A 13,188-nucleotide genomic window follows, 5' to 3' on the forward strand; every position below is an offset into this window, starting at 1 on the left:
ACATTTCTTGTCCTTAAGGATCTATAATTGTGGTAAAAAAATAAATAAATAAATGTCCTGTATTTCACCTAACTTGAGTGTGGGATCAAGGGAACTAACTTCACCTTTCTAAATCTCAATGTTCTCATTTGAAATATGAAAACAGTTGTACTTTCTAGCTTTAACATTCTGCAATTCTGTAACTTTTAAATAAATGACTCAAGCCTTTACATGTTTCAACCAAACCTTTGCTTTTTCTTTTCCTTTTCTTCTAACACCTTTGGTTTTCTCTCTGAGTCACTTCTTGATCTTTGCTTCCTTGTTTCATGCTAACACGATACATTTGCATGATCTTATAGCTGTCCCTACAGCTGACACTGAAGTAGGTGAAAGAAGACAGTCATAGTCTTGAGCTTTTTGCAATGCAGATTTCTAAGATTTTTAAGTGGGATTCAAAGAATTAGCTATTTGTGGAAACAAAAGTACCAGCATGTGAGTTGGAATAAGTAGAGAGGTGCTCAGTGGGTCAACATTATGTATCAGTGCCTGACATTTCATCACTGTTGAGAATATCCCATATGGAAACTTCTTCCATTGATACAGAAATCAGCAATCCTTCTGCAATTCAGAGCTTCAGATTTTTGCTTTGGGGCATTGAAAGTTGTCATGTCTTACTCAAGGTTACACAAAAAAAATGTGGCTGGGACATCACTTGAACCTGGGTCTCCATGTTGCCTGGATTCTCTCTGCTCACTCTCTTTATCTCTATCCTTTCTCTATTTATCATATTAAATGGGCTCCAATTTCCCATTTAAATTTAAATGCCACATCACTGGAACAGAGAAGAAATACTGCTTCTGAGTATTTTTGGGGTAACAGTATGAAATCAAACACGATAGAGAAGTAAAAGAATATCTTGAAATATCTAACTTTGAATTCCTGATAGGAAATTCTAGGCTTCATGATAATTTTCACTTTTTTTTTCTCTTGCTCTGTCTTTCACTTTCACTGAAAGTAAAAAGTGGGCTATTAGAAAGCCCATACAAATGATAAGAACTTCACCATCACTACATTTACAGCCATTAATGCATACTTCTGAGACCTTTTCAAACAACACTAATAAAAAAAAATTGCTTAAATTTGGATAGATCTTTTTAATTTGTAAAGTCTATTGACATATGGTGATTATTTTATTTGGTCTCAAGGTACCTGATAGGTAGGTAGGTCAAATATGATCCTACTTTACAGATCTTAGAATCATAAATTTAAGACTTAAAGAAATCTAAGCAGTCATCTTATTTGATTCTATTACTCATTTTTTTAGAGAGAAGGAAAAAAAATAGTAACCTCATAAAAATAAGCAAATGTATAAAAATCAAGTATTTATTTTTGAATATTAAAATAATATACATAATAATTTCAACATAGTGCTACTGTCAGATTGTTTTTATTTTCAAACTCTGAGATTTTTGCCAATCAGACTAGCTTTCTGATCAAAAGTTGACATCCTATATCTGAAAAGCAGACATTTCCTACAATTATCTGATTCTTAGCCCTATTGCAGGCGGAAGCTGTGGTAGGCACAAAAAAAAAAAAAAAAAAAAAGAAAAAAAAAACTACTTGACTTTGTGAAACCTAGATCTTCTTGTAATGAAAAACAGTAGAGGGAACCATCAAATGATCTTTTCCCACTGAGAAGCTGATTGCAAGAACCTGTTATATAGAAATAAAAGAGGGACTGAAGACTTTGTTTCTTCTTATCAAATCATTGTCCCTATAGCAACTGTGCATGAGAGGAGGTAAAAACCAGAAAGATGATGCTTTTAAACTATACGTTGGGTCAATGTTACAAAAGCAGACAGATTTTCTATTATTACTATGGGTCTATATTAAAAAATAACTGGAGAAAATTTCTGCCCTTTATTTTATAGATGAAAAATTGAGGATCAGAAATTTTAAATTATTCATCCAAGGTCACATGGAGGTAAGGACCAAAGCCAGGATTAGGCCCCAGATCCTTTAACTCCCACTATACCACACTGGGTTGGGTGGAAACTCTAATGAGTTTTGTCCATATACAAAGTCAATCTAGATAAGAAATACTCCCCACATACACAAACACCTCTTTTAGCACATGCACTGTAACTGCAAATACCCATATAATTGATAAATATACATTTTCAGTTTAAATTATTGAGAAAATCCATGCAATGTCTGAAGAATTCCAAAAAGATCTTGAACACTTTACATACATTCTGCATTTATAGGTCACAGATAAGTGTCAAACAAACTGTACAAGCATAGATGGATTGCTAACTGAATCTTTGTAGGGAATGCAAGCGATGAGATCATAGATCCATTTGAATATTAGGATAATTGCTTCATTTCTCTACTTCTGATTAATAAAATGACATAAGGATAGGTAAAGGGATTGTATCTGTGATTTCCTTTTTATAGGAAAGTTCTAGGTGAGGAAATTCCTTTTACCAATGTAATTTGTCACCTTCTTGGCAGTTTATGGTCTAAGTGTTGGCTTAGAGCCTATGGCCTAAAGCAGTAGTGTCAAACCTAAAACCATAGGATCCCTACAGGCTATATATTGACTTAATTTTAAAATGCAGCATTATCTATGTTCATTGTATTTTTATTTATTGTGTTAACTACATCTCAATTACATTTTAATCTGGTGCACTGAGGAAAATTGCAGACATTTGTGGCCAAGAACCTGGAGTCTGAGCACTATAAGGTTAGATGTCTTGGGATATTCAAAGAGGCACTTTCCATTCTTTTGTCTTTGATTCCAAGACCAGATCCATTATGCAAATTTCTATCCACCACCCCATATTGTCTCTCTGAATGACATAACTCTAGCCTATTCAGTGCCATCTATCTGTCAAGACAGGCTTAGAATGAAGGATAAACACAGTCCAAAGTGTTTGAATTCTGGCCATGTGTTTCAAATGATTTTTCAAGCATTTGAGAATTTGTATAACCTATCTTCCATCATTTCCCCCAGGACTTTTTCCATTCTCTTTAATCTTTCATTATGTTTTCCCAAGTGAATTGAATCCATGGAGCAATGACTCACTTATTCTCAGTTTGACTCACCAGATTATTCTTCTGAGAAAATTGTGTGAGGTAAGGGGTAAAAACTCCCTCAGATCTTTCTTATAGGGACTTTACTCTCAAAACTAAACTTCCTCATGCCCTAGGAGCTCAAGAAAATATGTGGATTCAAGTCTAAATTCAGAATGCACATAAATTGAAAGAGCAGGATATTTTATTTCATTCTCTCCAATATTTTCTCAATATGAACAATCAAGACAGTAAAGCTTTCTGTAAATTTGATGAGGGAAGCCCTACTCTTTCTCTTTCTCTCTCTCTGATTTTGGGGGTGAGTCATGAGGTAAAGCACTTGAGAAGCTCCTTGAGAAGCACTTGAAGGAGAGATTCTCCTTGAACCCTGCCTCTGTTGAAAGACCCGCCCCAGGGAATCAAGATAAATTGGTTGTATTCTGTTATCTAGGTGGGAAGAGTTGAGTACAGAACCACTCCTACTTAGCCAGAGCTAGAGATTCCAACAATATTGTGTTGGAGATTAGTCCAGGGACACTCATTTAATTCTAAGATTTTCTATTTTGATTCCAACTCAAACTGCTCCCACTCCCCACTAAGAGTTGCCCCCAGCTTCTAGCCATGGTTTCAATTATCAAAAGAGGCAACTTGAGGTTTACTTCTTCCAGAAGGCCTAAAGTAGCTTGCTCAGCTGCAATCCTCTGCCTGCTGAAATGATATTCTCTTTCAGTGTTACTCCCTCTTTATCTTTATCTCTCTATTTCCCTAACAAGACCTTATTCACCTCTTTATTTAGATTTTTCTGCTATAGGATTTCTCTGCTAGAAACTCTCTCTCCCTCTCTGCCAGGACTCTTCTTTAGAAACTTTATATCCCTCTGCTGGTTACCTTGTTACCAAGGAATTCAGTCTTTCTATCCATGCAGAGTAAAGTCTGACTTCCCAATGTCAATAATAAACTTCTTTTTGTCAGTCTAACTTTTTGGGTTCGTAAATTCTTTTAAGAAGGACCTCTGTGCCAACCAAAGGGGTTTCCACAATTCTCTGCCCTGCACTGAATTCTAGGGGAATCCAAGGGACCCTGAGCCAAACCTCATCATGTGGGGACAGAACCCCAAACCTCTTCAAATTCATGTTGAAAAATAATTTGATATTCTTTTAATAATCACCATAGTGACAAAAAGCACTCAAAGTAACCTTCTTTCAGAGAATTAAAGAGCTAAGAAGATCTTTAGAGATCATGATTGTCAGATCAAGAGACAAACCAGTCCAAAAGCATTCTTGGGAGAGAAAGGAAATAACATAAGCCAAGTCACTCAAACACTGCCATCACTTCTCCTACAATTTCCCCTGGGCCCTCTGTCTAATTCTAACCAATAGCACTGCCCCTGTTCCACTACCCTTGATTCCAATTAACCCTGGCAAGAATTACCTAGGTATTGGAATTCCTGTCTCCCCCTCCCCCCCAGGATCTAAAACTATGCCACATGAAGAGAAAAGAAAGTTTTCCATCGTCAAAGTCCTAGGCACTGTCAAACAGTCCAGCATCAGAAATGGATACTTCCATGGATACTTGCACCTCTATGTTTTGTCTCACTGATTAGAATGTTGAGGGCAAGACTTGCCTGACTTTTCTATTGTTGGCCCAGTATTTCACATAATAACCACTTATAAATTTGATTTATTATACTTCATTCAAGTCCAAAAACCTTATTTGCAAATCATACAAGTAAACTGCAGGGATGTCACATTACTTGAACAAGGTCACACAGATAATGACCAGAAAAAATAGCACTAATAGCTAAATCTTCAGATTCCTTATTCATTGATCTTGCCACTGTACCATATTTTTTTTCTTCTCCCATATTTCTTCAAAGTTTATATCAAACACAAACCATCAATGGTTATCACCATATTTTTATGTGTCAATTAGGAATCAGATGTTTGGAAAGGCCCAACCTGTGGTTGAGTTTAAAACATAAAAATAGGAAATTAATCTCCTATTCAATTTGGGTAGTTTTAGATGTCCTTATGTATCCTTCCAATACATTCTGGGCACAATGGACCACACAGGCAGGCTCATTCTGGCCATCTGGAATATTTTCTAGGCAACCTTTCTATGTATATGGTTGAATTGTTCATAATGATCATTGACTAAAGGGAAGAAAAAAATGAAAAAAAAATACATGAAACAAAAATAAGACAATAAGACTCTATAACTTCTTTGTACTTGAGCCAAAAGGATCCTAGGCTTAGGAAGGTATTCATTTCTTTAAGTGACAGGTCATGGAAACTCTGTTCTTGGTTCAGTTTTGAGCTCCAAAAGGATAATTTCTGGCCTAACTCCAGGAAGCAGACTCAAGACACAATTACTATAAGTAATTTTGACTTGTATTATGGCTAGTAATGACAAGAGAAAGTTTGGAAGAAAGAAAATACCTCTTCCTCCTACAGCTCTCCCAAGTTGCAAGGTATTTCCCCTCACAGAGGTGACCCTGGAAGACTTTCCTCTCAGCTATGTGCATCTTGGCACAAAGTTAAATACATGTTTCAATATAGCTTAGTATTTCATGATTTTTAATCCTTTAAAAGCCATTCAAAGGGAAATAGAATTGGCCAAGAAACTCTTTACCTGGAATAAAAATATCTGGTTTCATAGAGGAATTCTAATCTGTTCCCTGTATAAAGCAACATCAGTAACTAGTCATTCTCTTTAAGAGAGGACTGAGAGTTCTAAACTTTTCATCAAAAGTAAACATAATAACATCAATTCATAATGTCCAGTTTCAAAATCTTGCTTACATAACCCATACAGTTGATTTTGTATATTTTAATTTTTTAAATTTGTTTTTGTTGGGTTGATTTTAAATGCCTTTCCAAAGAAGGCATTGCTCCCAGTTGATTTTTACTGCAAACTTACCTTTTGCTTTGATTTTCCCTTTTTGGAATTATAAATACATTTTGAAACTACCCTACAGCAAGGTCTACCTTCAAGTAGATCTTAAAATCTTTGATGATAAAGTATGTCATAGCTTTTCTAGTTCTACCCAAGACATCTTATAATTTATGCAGATGGCAGCTGAGGGAGGGAATAGAAATATAGGGAGGCAATGAATGAAATAATCCAAAGATGCCAAAGATTCTGGCCTCACTAAAGACAAAGAATATTTTATAGACACAGAGAGAATAAAAGAGAAACAGATAGTTTGAAAATTTTTTAAAAAGTCAGAGAAGCTGCAGGGGAAGGATGAATTATTAGATAAAGGGATAATAAAATGAAATTGATAATAGGACTAAGGCAAGTTTACATAATCTCTGAATAATATAGATTTGGCAATACAAAGAACTTTTTTTAGAGATGGAAGACACTTTACATGATATCTCACTCAACTCTATCATTTTGTAAATATAGAAACTGAGACTTATTAAGATTAAGTGACTTGATTAAAGTTATATAGATTTTAAGTGGCAGATGAGACTCAAATCTTGGCTTTCTGGATATTAATTCTGAGTTCTTTTAACTGTAATATGATGCTCATATTTTAACTTAAATCTATCACCAATTCCTTAGTTGTATAAAGATTCCATTAAATCCATAAGAATTTCTAGTCGTTTTAATATATAAATGTGTTAGGGTTCATAGTCTCAACTCAATGAGTTGAGTTTAACAATGAATTTAGGTTCACTCTGCCTCTGATGCTTATTTAACCTATGTGACCTTGGACACTTAACTATCCTGGACTTTAATTTCTTCATGTACAAAAATGATACATTTGGAATAGATGTCCTCTAAGTTTCCTTTCAGCTCTAAATCAGGTATAATTGGATTCTATCTCTTGAAAGTTTTCTTTCTATTGTCCTCACTTCTCTATTTCCATGTTCATCATATTAATTAATATAGGCTCTCATTATCACTTCCTATTATGATACTGCCTCCTAATATGTCTTCTCACCTGTACTGCCACCCTATTCCATCCTTTCTATCATTGCCAAAATAACCTTGTTATTCATGAATCTATTGCTATCATTTTGCCAAAGAAAAACTTTCAGCAACTCCCTATTGACTCCCAAGCAGTTTTCAAAGTCATGGATTTCAAGATCTACCATGAACTAATATCACCTTACTTTTCTAGTCATATTTTATTTCTCTTGATTTACCTTTATCTGATCACATCCTACCCATCTAGGATGACCTTTCTCTTCAGTCCAATTCCATATTTTGTTTAGTGCTAGGTATTATATCTAATGTATTCATAGTATAATATTACATATCATAAGAATTATGACTTTATAGACTATATGTTCCCCAGTACCAAGAAACTATATATTATATATATATTTTTTAATCTCCCCCAGGGCCTAGTACATTAGTAAATGTTAGCTAAATGAACTAAGTAAGAATTAAGGCAAAGAAGCAAGACCAAATGCTGTCATTATTGCCAATGTAAAAAAACAACACAAATACATGGCAGCCATAGGATCACAGGCTTAGAACTGAGACTTCCTATCATCATTCTCATCATGACTCTAGAAAAAAAAAATTATTATCCAGATCCCCTAAAATATAATCCAACTTGCTCTGAAATTGATTTTAAACTTCATTCTAAATGTAATTACTTTAAAATCAATAAGCATTTGTTAAGAGCCTATTTATTATATGTCAGGCATTGTGCCAGGCATCTGTTACTATATGCTCTGTCTCTCTGTCTCTCAGTTATATCAGTTCATATATTTTATAGAATATACATGTCAATTATATAGATACACATATATATGTACATTTATACACATGCACACACAGAAAAAGATGTTAAAGTTTATCTTGTTCTGGTTCCTTTAACCACTTCCACTTTTAGTCAGTGTAATAAGTTTATAAAGTGGTAATAATAGGAAGTAAGATTGCAAAGGAGCACCTAGCAGTCACATGCAAGCTATCCCAAACATAAAAGGGAAACAATTTACAAATTGTATCATATATTAATCAAAAATCGCATTCTGGTAATATGTGCTGAATTGGGGGAATCAATCCAGATTTTGTTGTCAGGGTTTTCTGGTTTTATGATATATAAACCTTAGACAAGTTCCATAAGATCAGCAGAACACCAAATGGTGCTGGCAACTTTGAGATGGGGTGGATATGTTAACATTAAAGTTCAGAGCTTCTTGTCTTCAGAATTGGTGTCCTTTCCATAATATTACATTTCCCCAAAATATTAGACTCTGTATAGACTAAATCCTTTTATTTTTATAAATAAACAAACTAGTGGCTGGATGAAGGTAGAGAAGGATATTAAGTGATTTGTTCAAAGATAAACAATTAATAATTAAGATAGGCTTAATATTCTTATCCTCTGATTTCAAATCCAATGTTCTTTCCAGTGCATCTAATTCTAACCCTAGTCTTATCAAAATGATATATAACCTCCTTAGTTTGTTTGTAAAGACTTTTAGAGAACGGTTTCCAGTCTTAATTTGACAGTTCTCCCCTTTATGTTTCTTATATTTTGCTTTCACAGGGCTATTAGTTGTTCCCCTTGTTTGTTTTTTTAAGATAGATAGATAGATAGATAGATAATATATGTGGGTGATTAACATTGATAGAGATAGTTTTCATAGAAACAACATTACAATTCCATCATCTTCATCATCATCAATCATCATCTACTCCTTCCCTCTACTATAGCTACAAACAACATTTTCTTCTATGTTTCTAATAGCATAGTTAGCAAGACTATTTTTGTAATAATAAAGCAGTATATTTATGTGAACACAATCTCAATGTTCTCAATATTTTCAGTTATATTAAAATGACATTTTTGAGGAATAATTTCACCCTATCCTTGGAGATGAACCTTGGAGAGAACCCAAACATATGAATAGTAATTAATTGTTGTAACTCTAAGGTGACTATCCTTGACACAGAGCCTTTTGCATAGGAAGGTTTTAAAATTTGAAACAATTAAATATGATTCAACATACCAATTTTATATACAAAAAACATTAATGTAGTTAGCAGATTCTGATCTCTTCCTTACAAGTTAAATACAAGGCACCAGAAAGTAGTAATCTGATTGTAAATATGATTTGATGACTTCTGATCATAATCTTATGTAAATAACTTTTCCCTTTTCTCTCTTATTCCCAGCCATCTACACTTAATGTAGTATATATTATATAAAAGTCCAATTATAAAATCCCATTGTGGAATGAAGTTTTTGAAAGCTATACCAGCAGAATTAAAACTCTGAGTCTTTCAAAATAGATAAGTTTTGGGCATAGTTCAGATGAAATAACATGTCTTCTATGCAAGGACTAGCTTAGATAAGTATGAAAAAGCTAATCCTATTAAAGTCAGGCATTAGACAGATAATGTTTTGACCACAACAATCCCAACAATACAAAAACATGTAAAATTGCTCCCCAATTCTACCTGGCCCCCTTCCATTTCCTTAATGAAAAATGATCCAAAAATGGTCAAAGAATTATACAATTAATCTACACCTAATATTTTAACCCAGTACTGGTACTTAAAATGTTGAAGTGCAGAGTATTCAGGAAAGACTAGTACCTCTGGTATGAGAGTTTCTTTGCAATACTCCTTTCTATCTTTGGTGTCCATCTAATTCACATATCTAATTCTCACCTGTGGCTCCAAGAAGCTACAGCCATGTATAGCATTTCAGTGGAAGAGCTAAAGCAGGTTGAAAATAACCAAGGGATCTCAGATGTTTCAGTAAATTAGGGGGGTGTCTACTCCAATTATGTGGAGCCTTTTTCTGGTCAGAAGAGTGGAAGAAAACAATGTTTTCAAAGGCCATAAAAGTGGCTGAAGCAGTTTCTGTAGAGTTCTTAGAGCATGATTAGACATTGAAAACACCAAAGTCACATGCTGTATCTTGAACCATCACCAATCATCTTGACATTTGTCTTGCCATTAGATTTCAATGACTCTGTAACAAAGAATGTGGCCAACTAGTTTGTGCATCACTGTCAAATTTAAATCCAATTCATGTGCAGGTCAAAAGACATCACCTCTCTCATTTTACTACTTGTACTTAGTTCAAAGCCCTGTAGCAACTGGCAAGTGATGAAGCAGAGGGTATAGATGCACTGGAAGCGGTAGTCACAAATCTGTACCTAGACAGCCCAGGTGATAGGCCACTTTTTCACTGAACTGAAACAGTAGTGGGATTTGGAAGGCCTTTGTGGGGGTCTAGTCTGCTTATTTGAAGGATCACACTGTTCACCTCCCAACATGAGGAAGGAGCTAAATTAAGTGCCCTAAAAGTTGTCTGCTTCATCCATCCCTGACGAGCTTGCCAAGGTATGTGGAGGTCCTATCTGCTAGTTGAAAGACATACCCAAAAATGTACAAAAACTTTTGCACAGATAATTCCACTCACTATTGATACTTGGGATGTGTTTATGCTTATGGACAATACGAAATATAGTAGATCTTAAAGACAAACAATTTTTGTGGAGAGAACTCAGCAAGTATTACACCCAAATAGAAGCTCTGAATGAAATAAGGTTGGCTAATGAAGATCAGTTTCCTGAAGTCAAGACTGGATGCACATTTTTTTTTTCTGAAGTGACTACAATGAAAGGGAGCATCATGAAGCTGGTATAGGTTTTTTAATTGAAACTAATCTAGTCAACAAGTTGATGTGCTTATCATCAATAGGAGTGAATGATAGACTAATGACAATGTAATTGCCATTTGCAAGAAGATGTCATGTCACTTTATATGCTCCCACCATAACAAACTCATGAGATTCAAGAAAAATTTTATAAAAACTTTGAGACCTTATCATCCATATACTGAAAGAGGATAAATCAGGTGGACTTTAATGCCAGAGGAGTCACTAATTATCAAATATGGCAGGAAGTTTTTGTGAAGAATAGATTCAGAAACAGCAAGAGCAACAGCCACTTACTACTGAAGACTTGAGGACTGTACCACTTGCTCATCATAAACGCTATCTTTCATTTACCTAAATCCAATAAAACTTCATAGATATAGCTCACAGCATACACTGATATTTAACAGATTATGTCATTATAAGGAAAAGAAAAACATTCCAAGAACATGCTTATTTACAACTGAAAAATAACAAACAAAAAACATGAAATTAAACAGATTTCTCTCATCTTTAGAGTGATCTTCTTTCATTATCAATGATCATGCACATTTATACTTAGACATTATATTTGTAGTACTGGAATCTAGAGCCATTCAGGAGAAGATGACATAGAAACTAACTCAAGAAAAATCTTGTAAATGAAGATTGTAATCCTGTCCAGATTTTGACATGTAGTTAGATGAGAAGGTCAGTGAGTTAGTCCAACTAATACATATATCTGAGGAAAGCATTGCAGCTGAACAGTATTGAGAGGTTTCTGGTTATGTACAGGAAATTACAAAGTACTTTCAATGATTACTAAATGATTTCTGCTGCCAAATGCCAATTTTAACTTCCCAATATCCCAGAAAACGTTTTATTAAAAGAATAAGGAAAAGTAAAAGGAGATCCTTAAATGAACAACTAGAAATGCTAAACTATAGAAAAACCCAGGCTCACTTCCAATACCAAGTAGGAGATCTCTTTTCTAGGTAAAGATTCTCTTTGCCTACTTTTAGCGCAGATCCTATCTTTATCCTCAGCTTTTTGCAAGTTAAAAAAGAGAAGGAGAAAAGACCAAATTTTTTTCTTCTTTTTAAAAAATCTTTTTTTTAGTGATACTATGTGGCTAAGAACATAAAATCTTATTATTGAAAAAGAATAAAAATTTTAGATGATTCAAAAAGTAATGGAAAGACACATAAGGAGCATAGAAGAACCTCAGCATATTATAATAGAATATACATATGAGAAATATTATAAAATATCATAAAATATATAGAAGGATGTTTAGAGATTATGCACAGAAAAAGACATTAATTGGTGAAAAGTATAGAATATAATAAATAGTATCTTAGGAAAGAGGCAGGCCATGTAATATTTGTAAAGGATAATGGACAGCATGAGTGTTGCAATAGAATTCATGACATCTTAGATGAATTCAAAGGATGTCTCAACTGCATTAAGTGGCTCTTCCCTGGAGGATTTATAGCAGGATGCTGACAGGAATTTCAGGGAATGGGAAGTCACAGATGTATCACTATATGGGATCCGCACCTTTGATATGTACGTGTACAGATATCCATATACTCAATTCTTTTTCAATTTACTGAGAAATAGAAATTCTTAGAGAAAGAAAAGGGGGAGAAGGAAGAGAGTGGGGAACAGAGACAGAGAGATACTGAAAGATACAAACAGACACATACAAAGGAGAGGGAAAGAAAGAGAAAGAAAAAAGAGGGAGTCAAGGGGTGGGAAGCCTCAGAGAAAGACACAGCGTGGTTGAGTTTCTATGAAGGAAAAATGCTGAACTCCAAGTTGTTGATTTTAAGCACTTTTAATTTCTTGCTATGGGTCAGTCTTGTTTCCCAAATGTATACTCTCCCTTGCCTTCATTTAAAAGAATGACCAAAACAAAAATGACTTTAACCAGAAACTTGGGAATCTCCAGTGTTGCAAAGGACCCTAGGGATGAAGAAATCACACCAAATGGGGGTTTTATGAAACTAGAATCTAAGACTTTGCTGTGGGCAGCTTGCCTTCATGTGAAAGGAGATCAGAAGTTGTTTGCTAGAAACAAGTTCCCAAAGGGATTAGTTCTGCCAATAGCCAGACTTCCCTGGCAGGAGTTCTTTTTCACTAACTGTATTCCAAGAACATCTCTAAAATGCAAAAAATGAATTTATATTATTCAATCTGAAAATTGTTTTTGGACCTCTTCCCTTTGTTGGGAGACTTTCATCTGTGAATGAAAGAAGACTGAACTGGATCCTACACTCCTGATACTTTATTCTTCTACCTGATTTTTTGGCTCCTCATAATAAAATTTATGCCTAGAAACACATGAATGTATGCATATATATTTGTATTCACATATATGTGTATATATTCATATACAAATATATAGAGTGACATATATTAAGAGACATATAGACATCTCTATTTTTACATACATATATATTATCTCTCACACATTATGAAGAAATCGGATGTTTTTTAAATAAAAGTATTAA

This window comes from Sarcophilus harrisii, chromosome 1 (genome assembly GCF_902635505.1).
Source record: "Sarcophilus harrisii chromosome 1, mSarHar1.11, whole genome shotgun sequence".
NCBI lineage: Eukaryota > Metazoa > Chordata > Mammalia > Dasyuromorphia > Dasyuridae > Sarcophilus > Sarcophilus harrisii.